General features: G+C 38.7%; 1 protein-coding gene across 5 annotated transcripts in view; it reads right to left on the bottom strand.

The window, feature by feature from the left end:
- Positions 1 to 13,911, bottom strand: part of FARS2 (phenylalanyl-tRNA synthetase 2, mitochondrial) — a 236,713-nt gene that overhangs the window by 43,367 nt on the left and 179,435 nt on the right. Inside the window, exon 8 of one of the 5 annotated variants that reach the window (XR_010721854.1) lies at positions 2,082 to 2,252. The exons of the other annotated variants lie outside the window; for them this stretch is intronic. The gene's annotated coding sequence lies outside the window, so the exon portion shown is untranslated. The remainder of the gene's footprint in view (positions 1 to 2,081; positions 2,253 to 13,911) is intronic. 5 annotated transcript variants of the gene reach the window in all.

The raw sequence follows: 13,911 nt of genomic DNA, 5'->3' as shown, positions 1-13,911 counted from the left end.
ACAGAAGAGAATCTTCACCAGCCCAAAGCAGAATGGGAGAAATGCAGAGTTTAAAACAGAAAACAAGCATCTCAGTTTTAGGTAATGTTGTGCTCCAGCTACCAGTAAACATTTTGAGGAAAAAAAGGGATCAAATAGACCAAAAAGCACTTTCACTCTCCAGATCTGATGTGCAGCACCAATGAGATAAGTTCTTACTGGTACCAAATCTATGGAGAACCAAAAAGACCTGGATAGATGATGTTAGTTTCTTTTAGGTCAGCAGTTTCACCAGTTTGCCATCACAGATTGATTCAGCAAACTGAAAGCACTGTCTCCAATGAAAACACTCTACCAAACGTTATTTTATTTCTATTGCCGTACAGCAAATGTCTGTTAAAGATCAGGAATGGACCACAGTTCCCATTTTCAGGACAGCACATCTTCACAGTCTTTTCTTCCTCACAGGTTTTTTCCAAGGAACAATATTGCACAGGGCACTCAGAGCACAGAAAAAAAAAATCACATGTGCTCAAAAGGAGTGTAAAATACCAAGACCAAGAGAAGGGGAAATGTATCTTCTTCAGTTGACCAAAGGCATAGACTGAAATGTCTCTAACATCAAGGCCCAGAAGTGAAGGATTTCTTAACAGGGTTTTCAAGACTAATTAACAGTTTCCTTGCATGTCTTTGGTTTGGATGTTTGGATGTCAAAACTGACATTTTTTTAAAAGGTCTTAATTGTCAGAGGTCTGCTGCCCTTCAGCCGTCCGGGTAAAAAAGAAATCAGTCTTTTCAGTATCAGCAGCATTTAACAAGTTAAGTTTTGGGCTGGTTCCCAAGGTCTTTAGAAAACATGAGTCCAGCTCATTACTGATCTCCCTGTAGAAAGTTATTTCTTTTTCTTCTTTCTGGTTTATTTTATATAGAGACTGCTACAATTGCTTTTACCATTTCCCCTGGAGTCATTTCAGGTTAACTCACTGTACTGGTTATGCTTGCTTAGATACAGCTCACATTTGAAGGTCCTCTTTGAACAGGGGCTTGACAGAGAAATTCAGGATGAAAAGAGCAAAGTTTTGGATTCTGAATAGGTTGTCTTAATGACAGAGTAATTACTTTTCTGAAAAAGCACAATCCTGAATTGTGGAATCTATGGTTAATTGCAAGAGCAACCTCAACTAAGCCTGATTCGTTTTATGAATCACTCTCTAATTTTTTTCTATAATATACTATTTCTCCACTTAAAAGTCACTTTTTAGTAAAATGATGTAGATTTGAAATCTGATCTTCAAATTAAGAAAATTTCTATTTAAAAAACTCACTCATAAAAGTGTAAATAGCCAGTAAATTTCCCCACAGAAAACTAGGTAACTTCTGAAGACTAATCTCTTACTCATTATAGTTTTTCCATAACCCATTTGTATAGGAATCTGTTTTGTAATTCACAAGATTTGTTTAATCATTGAGGATAATAGTTTTAGCTTCATTTCTGAACAAGTATTAAATGTGAAAATGAATGATATATTTCAGGGACATATCATCTCCACTCTAGAATTCACTCTGAAATTAGCTAGGGACTTTATATTTGAAGGTTGCAAGTTGTTGCGGTTTAAACCCAGCCAGCAACTAAGCTCCACACAGCCACACCCTCACTCCCCTGACAGAATGGGGGAAGGAATCAGAAGGGTAACAGTGAGAAAACTCACAGGTGGAGATAAAGAGTTTAATAGGTAAAGCAAGAGCCACATGCACAAGCAGAGCAAACCATGGAATTCAGTCACATGCTGCCAGCTGTTTCCTCATTAGAAAAACTTTTTGGATTGGGTCAGGAGGCTAAAGAACTCTGTCCATCTTGCACACAGTTGCTCAGAAGGGTGTATTTCATGTCCCACATCCAAACCCACCATCCTGTGACCCTGGTCTGATCTCCATCCACAGCCCAGACAACAAAATTTCACCCAGTGGGGACTTGTTTTGAAACCACTGACTTAACGGGTTATACCAAAACATCTTTCAGATAATATTCAAATTTGAGTAAGTTATTTTCCTTGCACGAAGCTTTTTGAAAAGACATAGTCTCTCCTTTCCTTTTTCCTTACCCAGTGGCTTGATACAGGATGCAGGAACTTCAGTGATTTACCACTGCCTGTAACAGCTTTTAAGAAAAATGGGCCATATGAGATCTGTTTTCATTAAAAAAGGAAGAACACCTGGAGGCCTCCTTTGGCTTTGAGTACTCTTTTCTTACAGGGAGGTGTGCTTCATGGATCCTGTTAAAGAAAAAGAAGTAAACTTGAGTAGCAGGTTTTTTTCCACTTCTGCTATATTTTCAGAAGTATGTGCTGTTCAAGGAGCCGTCTAGAATCCCAAGTTGTACAGCCACGTCTGCAAAGGATAATTCTAGCATGTGTCCTCTGTTCACTAACTGATCACAAAACAAGAGGCCATGAGAGCTCCCTCAGCTGTGGGGCTGTGTTCACACACAGCTACATCATGTATAATGCCAAAGAACATCATGTCATTTGTCTGATTCTTACAGGTACTGGAGCAGAATACGAAAAAGGAAGTCAAGGAATCAGCTGCTTTAGTTCTCAATTTACACAGACATCTATGTACACACAAACAGGGTATACAAGCCAACAGCCAATTAAGTAAACACAACATATAGCAATGTTAAGTGCAGAGCTGGCCATGCGAGTCAAGTTACTGTAATTTAAATCTTTCCATCCTCAAAAGGATCTGAAAGAAATAGAATGTAGCAAGGCTTTACTGACCTGATAAGTTCCCTCACACAGGCAGCTTTTTTTTTTTCCCCTGCCCCAGATTCTTTCCTTATTAGTGCTGAAGCACCCAAGCATTTGGTCAGCTGTATCATATTTTTTGGTTGCATGTGGGATTTTTTTCCCAAAGTACAACATCGCCAACTACAAAGAAGCTGCCTGACCAGATGTGCATTGTCAGTCCATCTTTATTCCCTCGTTCCCTGCTCCAATTCTTCTGCAAAGGTTACCTAAGCAGCAGAAACCATGTAAGCAGGGCACTCACTGTCTGCAGTTCAAAATAATCACTGTCTAGTTCCTGCAATGCTAAGACAGTAGAGTAACATAATACTCATTAGTAAACGACAATTGCTCTATACTCAATTATACAGCCCTTAGAGCACAGAATAATGGCAGTCTTGGTGCTTTTCCCAGCTGGACTGTGTGACACAAGCAGATCAAAACACTGATCACCTAGAAGAGAATTTCAATGGGATAGGGCAGAACAAGCAAACTGCTGCTGAGAAGATTAATACCAGCTAACATGTCACCCATATTTATACATCTCACTATCTGCTGCAGATCAACAAAACCCATAAAGGCATTCACTTACTGAAAATATAGCATGTGGAATTTACAATTCTGGTACACTTTACAAGACTCTTGTGAAAAAAAAAAATTTAAAGTGTTTTAAAAACACCTATTATTGGTAAACTAATAAATTAGTATTTCCATAGTAGGATTTTGTATGGAACCTCAATTTTTTTTTTCTTTTTGACAAACTACTTTATTCTTCCAGAGCAAATTACTTCAGCTGTATTTCAGTAGAGGCTATTTCACAAATGCAAAGATTAAATGAATCCCAAAAGCATTGCAAAACTTCCGCTGTAAAAATGTAAATGGATTATCTCTCCATTAATATCTCACTAAACAGCAACACTTTAGAAGCAATCATTCTTCTGTTGCTCACAACATAAAAAGCCAAATGATATTTTCTCCATAAATCATCCAGCTATTACAAGATTAGAGTAAAAAGGGGTGGGTCTAAGAAAATAATGTCTTTAGATTATCTTGAAACCAGGTTTACAACTGCTACACTGGTACTTCCATATCTTCTATAATGGAAGTAACATCCAACATTTGTTCACATGATGGTTTTATACAAGAGAAAACTTCTGCACTAGATTTTAAGTGCTGTCATCAGCTTGTGTCTACTTCATTTTCATATTAACAGCAAATGAAAGTATAAAAAAGCTTCTTTTATTACAGCTGTCCTGTAGTACATCTTTATGGAAGTGCTGAGACTACTGCTAGGGTGGGGCCAGTAGAGAGAGAATAAAGAATAACAGTACTATAACAAATCTTTGTGACTCTTTGAGGCCAGCACCAAGAGAAATTTCTTTATAGAAGCATCAGTTCCAGCAAACAACAGGTTTCTTAAAGACAAACAACCCACACTGGACAGGCAGGTGCTTATTTCTAGGATGACACCAAACTATATTCCCCTCCAATGTTAATTTTTTTCTACCCACAGGGAAATGAGAAGGGCAATCTCTTTTTCCCACAAAATTGATCCAGGTAATTTATGATCACCCACTTTCTACTTCCATAGTATTTTTCCATGTCTATACCCAAAATGAAGACACACATTTTGTGTTTACCTCCAATGGCATTAACCATCTCAATTGTACATACAGTGATCTCTTCTCTCTTTGTTCTGGGGTAATGCATTGGACTTCACGTCCATGTTGTATTTCTAGCCTCAAAATTCACCTCACCCATTACAAAGGCATTACTTCTCATAAAACTGTGGCTGACATGACACTGTTTCAGCATGCATCACTTCACTGGCATTTGTGTGTATACAAACAGCCAATTAAGACACAGAGACACAAGCATGCAGAATCTTCTCTCTCCACTGGGAGCCATCACCTTTCTTCTCTTTTCTAGATTTTCACAATCCTCAGCTCTACCATCCCTTTCAGCAATTGAAGAGGTGAAGTATTTCAGGATCTAGCTACTTGGAGCAAAGCCAGAATGCTTATTAATTGCATCAGTATCCAGCTGAGTTGTCTGTGCACTCTGATTTACAGAAGTATTGACACAATCACCTCAATTCCAGTACCACAGATACAGGTCCTCTGCTGTAATTACACAAAGCGACTCAGAGCCACTCTGTCAAGGGGTGAGGGACCAATGCTGGCCCTTGGCCACCTGGGCACCCATCCAGTAATGGCCTGACTGTGCCTGGATGCAGTCTCCCAACATATGTTGAAGTACCATGGATACTGCTCTGACTTGCACCAGCAGGGAGGAATCAGCAGAACTAGGGAAACCCATGTTGTGCTCTCTCTCTCCCCTTAGCCATCCTATTAACAGAGGCCACAGAAAAAGCAATGTGTCCCAGACATGATGACAGAGGCTCACAGCTATCAGGGAAGTTGCATACAGGTAATTTGATGGAGCAACCTCCTAGGAGCTGACAATACCATAACATTTGTTATTTGATTCTTGTACATCCACAGTGGCACACTTAAAATACTAAACACTTTAAGCTTTCAATCTCTCTTTGAGTTTATAATTTATAAATTAAATTTATAATTTATAGTTCTAAGTTTATAATTTCTTTATAGCCAGCAAAGTATAGTTTTGCTCAACACAAATAGTACCTTGCTGTGTAATACAAAACTGCTGATCAAATCTATTTACGGGGTCAAGAAAACTAAGCTACTTCTGCTACAAGCACTAATCAGCCATACAGCATTGTACTTGTATCTTCATCCACTCTTGCATCAGTCAAAAAAACACTTGTGAAGTTCTGAGTTAAATTTATTTGTTGATAGTGATGGTCAAAAAGGATAAGAAAGCACATATGTTGATTTTAGACCACAGGTGATGCAGCACAGGGTGTTAGAAATTGTCTCTTCCTGTGAAGTATAAACTGAGGAAATTCGGTATGCAAGTCATTGAGAGAGAATTTACCATGTCATTTTTACAGACATTTCTTGACTCACTTTAACTGGACAACTACAATTCTCTTTATATCATGTGATCTTTCTGATCAAGGTTGTGTATCTGGAACTCTCTTCTCCTTGGAAACTTATGTTTTAGATTCTCAAAGCACTGCAAACTTTTCCTAAGTTACTCTTTTTGCTAATATTTCAGGACCATCTTTCTCAAAACCAAGCTCTTATAGAGATGCATTTTGATGCTGTTCCTCATGTTCTTTACCCAACAGTGCTCTAACACATCCATTCAGTGGGGAAAGTTAAGACATCAGTGTCTGACCTTCAGTTGCCCCTATTACTTCAACTGGCCACCACATATTTACATTACAAGGTCCATGGGATGAAGCAATAAGGATTTCCATTTTGAGCACCAATTTTTAACGATGCAGCTTCAAAACAGATAAATGCTTTCAAAATTTGACTGCTTTCTAATGGACAAAGAAAACTGCATTTCCTCATCCCCACAGAGCCCTCGGCTGGCTGGATCTGAACTGGTTATCTCAAAATGCATGTTTTTGTGCAAGTTCACCAACTGATTGGTGTGTTCCCTGCAAGCCACCTGGAATACATAATTTTAAAAGGGATCTTTGGGTTAATAACAGTTTCCCAAACAGTTGTCACTGAAGACTACGTGTGCAGACTAAATCAGACTAAATCTTAGAATAAGATCATAATCAGAAGTGAAACTCCAGCTAGAATATGTCTATATATCCTAAAATGTTTCCTGTAAAATTAGGCAGCAAATCACCTCATGGTAATAAGGCTTGCAACATACAAGTCATTCTGCCACACAGGCCTACGCAGGCAGCCTGAGATTACCAGCTACCTGCCCTTGAGCTGCCTTATTTATAGGCTTCTGAAATTAGAGAAACTTAAGAACATTGAACTATGGGAAACTACTCATGAATGCAGCCTGCCGACACAATATTTGGAGGACTGGACACAAAGGTGATAACTGCGTATCAACATTTACACCAGCTTCACAGAAGTGAGTATCCCCAAGGACTACCTGTGCCACGAAAGGTAACCAGAGAGTCTGTGGATTGGAGCCACTGCATGGATTTGTACTGTAGCTTTTGCTTGTAGCAGAGCTCCGTTTCATTCAGGCATTGCTCCCCAACCCCCTGGGATTCAGGGCTGGCAGCTGGGAAGGAGGCCCTGCAGCCCCCGGCAAAGGCTTCACTGGAGCTCCCCTCAGAGTCCTGCAGAGACTGTCTGCCAAGTAAGGGCTGTGTGTGTAAATCTCAGCTCGGGAGTAGGAGAGACAAGTTCCAGTAAGATGGAAAATAACAGGCAATGACACTGTCACATGTTGTGGTCTGGGTTGTTTTTTTTTCCCCCTCAAATCCTATGTTATCTAAAATTCTTAATTGGTGATTTGGTAGAGAAAACAGATTGAAATTATCCAATGAGGCATTTTCAAGTTAGAAGCAGATATAAAATGAAAAGCGTATTATACAGCTTGTCAAATGAAGGAGCACATAATTTTTACTAGATCGTCTACTGCAATTTTTATTAAGAAACTCATGAAAGTAATTGATATAATTTCTACTTGGAAGTTTAAATTTGCCATAATGAAAGATGGGTTAAGTTTGAAATAAAGAAAGGAGTGCATTTAACACTTGCTGAAAGAACTTAAGCAGCTGTAGCATAATAAGCTCTCTTTTTGCAGAACTGGTAAGCATGTGGCAGTATTAACCAAATTTTGATTATGTCTTTATCATCAAAGATCCTCTCTGAGTCCTGAAGAAAATACTTGCAGTCTAACACCTCAAGAAAAAAAAAAAAAGGCTGAAGTAAGAACCTTCATATTCAGTTATTTTTAAGGAACACAAGTCAGACAAACAGCAAGCCAAGATTCTAGAAAATTGAATCTGTACTTTCACACTTGGAATTTTAAAGTTGTCAAGACTCTCAAAAAACACATGCTAAGTTTGGAGGGCTGTGGTAAAAGAGTTCTGGAAAAAAAAAAAATCTGTTGATAAAACTGGCTGGCAAATCATGCCACATAGGAAATCTCCTCTGAAAATGGAGATTAAACTTCCAGACTAAAAACACAACCTTCTTTGAACATGCCTTGATTTAGTTTAATGCCTATCACTGTCTACAGAACAAAGGAAAGTGAAATTTCAAAGTCAGATTCTCACCAGTGCCTCATGGATGAGCAGCAGGGAACAGAATCTTATTTTAGGACATATATGTACATGTGAAAAGAACAGAAAGGTAAGTAAAAGGTGAAGGAGAACCAAGACTTCTGCCTTTTGCCTATTTTTTTTTAAATTAACTATACATGAAATTTGCAACTGACACAGACCAAAATGATTTTGAAAATCATGCAGTACTATGGATTTAAACAGCTTGTCTGGACTGAGTGTTTCTGCCTGAGTAACTATGATCTTAGGCCATGAACTGGGAAATACACGTCCAAAAAAGATCCAAGAAACAGACATTGATGCCATTCACAGTATTGAGAAAAGTCCTAGAGGCACAAACCATTGCAGAAGACTATGAAATGTATGAACCTTCTCTTCTTTTTTCCTGTAACAGGGAGATTCACTGCACAGGAAACATGGGCAATAAATCTACTGCTGCCTTGGCCATCTCCCCAGAACAGGGAGGTTTTAGAGGTAGAGCACAGGACTAGCAATCCCACCCCTAGGAGACTGCAGTACAGACTATCCCCAGCAGTGCATGTCCTCAAGTAAAAGAGTTTCCAAATTTGTGATCTGACTTGGACAGAGAGGATTAACATTAAAATGACTCATTGCACCATTATTCAGCTATTAAAGGAACCTAAATGAGAAGAGAAGCGTGTTTTTAAAAAAATTAAACGCAGAACCAAAGTCCCACTCAAAGTAATAACAGTAATCACAGTATCACACCTGGGAGTCTAATTTGCCCCTGAATTAATAAAATCATTATTTTTTCATTTAGCAGCAATCTTTATTAAATACCACCAATTACAATTAAAAGCACCATTGTAACTAAAGAAAACAAGACTTTTAAAGTAAGATCTGGAGATGAAGTTTAATTCAAAGGCTGTGAGGGGGAAGAAGCTATAAGAGAGAATTTTTGATAGCTGAAGAGCCTGAGTAAACAAACCCACTGTTGCAGTGAGGAAGGGGGAGCCAAGAGGAGAAAGAAAAGTGTGAGCTGGTGGTGGAGTAGGGGCATGCTGGGTCAGCAAGACAGAGAGAAAAATGCATAAAGAATTTTGAAGAGACTCTTATTCATCCTATACAAGTTAGGTGTGCTTGCTAGAAGTTGATTAAAATAAGGTAATATATAATGGAAAAGAGTATATTTCAATAGCTAGATAGGTTGTTGCATAGGTAATATAGCCATTAATTATTTGAGCTCTTTCAATCAAAGCTTTTATGCATGAAATAACAGAGTTTACATGGTTCACATAAACAAACATACCTAGACAGATGCAGAATATAAAACAGCACCAGAGAAACCTCAGCATTGTGAGTCACCAATTAACATTTCATCACTTTAAAGGTACCGTAAGCTTCTACCTCTCCCATGCCACAAAAGGATTTTGCACAGTGCTCCTGCAGTAGTCCAGCTGAATTTCTTGCAAGATCAAGACTTTTGTCAATAAGGTGTATCTATAACAGTACTAACTCAATAGTCATTCTTCTTAGTAAAGGAGTAAGTATATTTTCATCTTTTGCTTAACTAAACTGCCTACATAACCAAACTACACTGCCTACATAACCAAACCTCCATTTGATCATGTGGACAGGTGCTAAATAAAATCAAGAACTTGACAAAAATGTAATAGCTGCTCCAAAGTTTGAGATTTAAGTTCAGGAATAGGGCTGGGTATGGTCAGAAGCCTGAAAAGAGAGAACAACCAAAATCAAAGCTGCAACCCAGAAAACCTGCGGGCTTCTACATTACAGTGAGTGGACAGTGATTTCTGTCTCCCTTCCTCGCATGGGGAGACAGATGGACTCATACATATATACATTTCTTTTGTGTAGCAATCTATTGTATAACCATTTATGGGCTATTCTGAAGTACATTTTGATCTCCTATCAAGATCATTCATTTTGACATGACAAAGTTTGTTTTTTTTTTACATTGAGAACAACCATTTACTGGAATAACTTCCCCAGAGGTACAGTAAAGGACTCATCACTGCAGGTTTCCAAGATATGATTGAACAGTGTACTAGATAACCTCATCTAGGTTCCCTTTTCCACAAAAGGTTGGACCCAACATGGACTGTTATATAATTTTCAGCAAAATAGGAAATCTCCAAATTAGAATGATAAGAGCTGTTTTTGCAAAGGTAAAGTGTAATAACTGGCTTGAGAAAGATGTATGGGATGATCAACACAACCTGCTACATGACTTTTAGTAGGAAACATGCTGGTTTTCCTCTTGTTGAGCTCTCCATTTGAAGCAGTTGTTATTCTCATTTAATACACTATGAGGATTAGTATAATGTTGATAGTTATCTCTCTCACAGGATGTTGTGAAGACTGATATGTTCACATACATTATTCTAAAAATGCAATACAGAAGAACGATGTTATGCATTATTAGCACTAGTAGAATAGTAATACAGTGTTATATTAACTCAGCATTCCACAAACAGCTAGTAAATTGCTACTCAAAAGGTCTCTTCTCCTTCCAGCATTCCTCACAGATTTCTTCCAACTCCCAAGCTGGTTATTGAGCAACTTGTAATGTCATTTTAAAAGACTAACAGGCTTCCCTTGAGGAAGAAAAATCTGAAGACAAAACATCACAAGCAAGTTCTCCCATTAAAACACTTCTATGCAGATAGACTTAGAAAAGCTGAAATAAAATGACAGTAGAGACAATGTTGTTGATGGTGCTTCTCATCTGTGCTTAAAATGACCAAGAAATCTGACCTGGATAATATAAGAGGCCAGCTTTACACGAGTGTCTCTTGATTCCATTTAAAAGTAGATCTCTAATGAAAATCTACAAAATAGCAAAAGTTTTTTTTTCTCTCACATGTAACATATTTTTCAAGTAGAAAACACAATAAATCATGTGCCATTAAAACTATCACTTTGATAGGTAATTACTTGAGCATCATAATCAATAGATTTCTCTGTGTCGTCAAAAGAAATAGAAGACAAAATTAAACCTATCATCCTTCCATAATTTAGTGTTTTGTGATTAAATTTATTGAGCCCTTTTTCAAACTTGATTGATACACTTTGACTGCACAATTAAAGACAATTAAATTATTTGAAATGCTAAGCTATTCTCTCCAAAGGACTACACTGGTATTGTCGCCCTGTTTATTGTCACCCTGTTCAGGATGGTAGAGAATTTGTATTATGGATTGCCTGATCCACCTGCATCCTTCTAGTCCTTGAATAAAACTTCAGCCTTAAGGAGAAATTAAACGCATGAGCCTTTGGCTCTCATACCCCTTGTTTTTATACCAGTTGGACTCCTGTTCATTTTCATCACCATCATCTTCTCCACCTACAGTGAAACCAGGACACAGATGATCCCATGCTCAAACAAAACAAGCTCTCCCAAAGAAAGGACACTCTGGTCAAGTATTTTATTTACATCTCATTAAACTAATAGGCATTTCAATTCCCATTCAGCTCTTTCTAGGTTTAAGGTGCTGCACTTTAATGATGGACGGATCTAATTGATTAAAAATATTGACTGCAGAGAAAATTCCACAGGTAACTGGACATAGAGATCAGCATGAAAGGCAAATAAATTAATATAGAAACAAACTGGGTAGTGATCGAGAATGCAAGGAAGATGGAGGACGGATTAAATTAACTGAGGTTCAGATCAGATATCTGGAAAGACTTTTTCACCATGACCACAAGCAGTGGAGCAGTTTTCCCAGAGAGGCTGTATGATCTGGATCCTCAGCGGTTTTCAAGAGCAGACTGGATAAAACCCTGAGAGACCAAGCCTGAAATCAGTGTCAGCTCTGCTTTTAGGAGAAATTTGGACAACAGAACCAAAATGAGGAACAGGTCTGTAGCCTCTGGGCAGGGGAAAGGCTTGCAAAGGAGTCAGGCAGGGGCAGAAGTACGTGCCTTCTGCAGCAACATGTTTTCTGGAAAGAGGAATTTTATTCAGGTTTGAAGGACTGTGAGGAGAAGAAAATTGCATAAACAGTTTGAATAGTTTAAACAACTTACTTTAATGGCAACACTAGGCAATACAATTCTAAGCACTAAGAAATAACATCAAATTCTTCAGAATTTTATTAGGTACAAAAATAATCAAGTTATAGAAAAGTATCAATGTTCAAAGATAACCACTTTAAAGAGTCCACAATTTAATAAAAAATGTAATACAGAAGTTTACTGTAAAATTTAAATTCATGGTGATTCATGGTGTATAAATTGGGGGCAGGGGGGGCGGGTGTTGCTGTGTAAGTTCTATCTGGAAAGATTATTTTGTCTAGACAGTTTTATGGGAATGTTACAGAAAAAAACTCCTTCAGCCCTGCTTTCTCCCAGTTCCATGACTTCCACTCACACAAAGTCTCTGTTTCAAAAATACACCCACCCAAGTTTCCAGGTACTAGAGGTGGCTCTGTAGTTTTCCATGCAATAGTGTTGCACTGCGTTATAAAAAGTCATCCTTGCACCTGGACTGCAGCTAAGGTGATGTCAGAAACAGAGTTCTTTCAGACTGAGAGCACTAAGCAGTGGAACACTCATCTGTGAAGTAGTTGTTAAAACAGTAAGAGGATACTGCCCAAGCTGACACACAAAGTGAAGTCAAGCCATAGGCTAAAGGCCTCCCTTTGGGCTGATTCTAGTGGGATGGAGGGGCTGCAGATCTTTGGATCCTGTATAAGAAATGTTATCAGAAAGCCAGCAGCTTTTGAGAAACCATAATGAATAAGGACCTGAGTGACCACATGAACAACAGTCAGGGAAACACAGGTCTCACCAGGGAGAGAGGTCCAGAAATCACAAGCAAAGGAACTGCCTCTATATCCACCCCTACAGTGCTTGCAGACACTGAATTCTGCAGACTGCTGCAGGGAAAAAGTCTGGCTCAAATCCTGAGGCACTTTTCTAGGACAAACAGCTCAACAAGGTCCTCGAAGTTCCCCTCTTTCAGACCAAAAAGAGGCAATACAGAAAGTGACCCAACTCGAAAAGCTCATCTTACAAATTCTGAAAGTTGTTTATTCAATCTTTGGTGAAGCCAGTAAGTCTCTTCCCGGAGTTCATTATTTCCAATGCCAGTACCGATATTCCCAGTTCCTCAGGAATTTTTGGATATGAATCACTAATGCTTTAAAGGAGAAGAAGGAATTTTGTCAGACAAAGCAGGAGGAAAAAAACCTCACTGATATAGTAATGTTATTATTTTCAAGAAATGCACAAGCCCATTTGGATGTTTAGAGAGAAACTGAAATGAAAAGTGATTCTTAAAAAAAACCAACCAAATAAAACAGAGCGAAACTCAAAAGGATTTCCAGTTGTTTTAAATGCAATCTCTGCCATTTCATCCTTCTTCATAGGTGCTACTGCATCACTGAGCAACAGGAGTGCAGTGGGCAGTTAAGTGTCGGGGAGGAAAAGGGACAGTGTAGGGATAACTACACACTGTTACAACAGCTGTTACCCTGAGGACACAGCCAGAACAGCTGTATATAGTATTTTTTGGGCGATGCAGTTCATCCATCATTTATTCCCCCATTTAATCTCAAACACTGTCCTTACCCCATTCCCATCAAGCTGGGCTAAATGGCTCCTTCCTCAGAAGCTTGCAGGGCATGACCTGCTCCTCTGCCACCACCACAGACATGTCTCTGTTTGTAGCCTTGACAGCTTTCTACAGCCATCATTAGCATCCTTTCAAGCCAAAGTCTTTCTGCCTCCTTTGGAATTGCAGAAAACAGGGAAGTGGGAAGATGCTAATTACAAATCAGCTGTGCTGCAGGTCTTCCCCACCTCACATTTATCTCACCAGTACCTTCTCATCTCCTGCTTTTCTTGCTTGCAGTAGACTGTATTTGATTGAATTCACAAAAACACTTGGAACCATTGCTGGTGTGACAGACAAACAGCAACCATATGCTTGACTTGAGAAAGCAATTTCAAGTCTCTGTGTCCTAGGCATTTCTCAATTAAAGAAGCACAAAGTGGATTTAAACACTGGTTTTATACACC

Source organism: Chamaea fasciata, unplaced genomic scaffold, assembly GCF_029207755.1.
Source record: "Chamaea fasciata isolate MVZ Bird 193981 ecotype frontalis unplaced genomic scaffold, bChaFas1.0.hap1 SCAF_1, whole genome shotgun sequence".
NCBI classification, from domain to species: Eukaryota; Metazoa; Chordata; class Aves; order Passeriformes; family Sylviidae; genus Chamaea; species Chamaea fasciata.
This window is presented reverse-complemented; position numbering and strand designations above follow the sequence as displayed.